The sequence below is a fragment of the Mesoplodon densirostris genome, chromosome 8, assembly GCF_025265405.1.
Source record: "Mesoplodon densirostris isolate mMesDen1 chromosome 8, mMesDen1 primary haplotype, whole genome shotgun sequence".
NCBI classification, from domain to species: domain Eukaryota; kingdom Metazoa; phylum Chordata; class Mammalia; order Artiodactyla; family Ziphiidae; genus Mesoplodon; species Mesoplodon densirostris.
This window is the reverse complement of record NC_082668.1, coordinates 84,355,552-84,356,414: the sequence shown is the minus strand read 5'-3', so window position 1 is coordinate 84,356,414 and position 863 is coordinate 84,355,552. Positions and strand designations below refer to the sequence as shown.

The following is an 863-nucleotide window of genomic DNA, read 5'->3' as shown; positions in this document are numbered from 1 at the left end:
AATGTAATAATAAGAATCAAAATGTTTTGTTTATGTGTGTCTACCGTCTTTCTGCTCAATGTTATATTTGTGAAATTCATTAGGTTTCAGGGAGTTGCTGTGGTTCTTTCATTTTCATCTCTGTACAGTATTATATATCAAGAACATACCATAATTCTTTTATCCATTCTCCTATTGATGGCTCTTTGGATTATTTCTTGTTGGAACTGTTTTCACTCATGTTGCTACAGACATTCTTGTATACCTGCACACATGTCTAACAAGTACATACCTAAGAGCAGAACTCATTAGTGTGCAGGGTATGCTTATGCTCAGCTTTAGCTGATGATGCCAAATAGGTTTTCAAAGTGGTTATACTCATTTACATTTTGGTGCTTGCTTCGGCAGCACATATACTAAAAATGGAACAATACAGAGAAGATTAGCATGGCCCCTGTGCAAGGATGACACGCAAATTTGTGAAGTGTTCCGTATTTTTACAAGAGTATAGCCGAAAACTTCCTTAACATGAGAAAAGAAACACTCAAGTCCAGGAAGCATAGAGTCCCATACAAGATAAACCCAAGGAGGAACATGCCAAGACACATATTAATCAAACTGACCAAAATTAAAGACAAAGAAAACATATTAAAAGCAGCAAGGGAGCAAGAGGGAAGAGATATGGGGACATATGTATATGTATAACTGATTGACTTTGTTATAAAGCAGAAACTAACACACCATTGTAAAGCAATTATACTCCAATAAAGATGTTAAAAAAATTAAAAAATTAAAAATAAATAAAAGCATCAAGGGAAAAGCAACAAATAACATACAAGGGAATGCCCTTAAGGTTATCAGCTGATTTTTCAGCAGAAACTCTG

The 863-nt window shown here is 34.6% G+C and overlaps 1 non-coding gene across 1 annotated transcript; it reads left to right on the top strand.

The window, feature by feature from the left end:
- The first annotated feature begins 371 nt into the window (after positions 1–371).
- Positions 372–478, top strand: LOC132495552 (U6 spliceosomal RNA). Its single transcript, XR_009533282.1, has one exon. It is a non-coding gene; the product is annotated as a U6 spliceosomal RNA (small nuclear RNA).
- Positions 479–863: the final 385 nt, after the last annotated feature.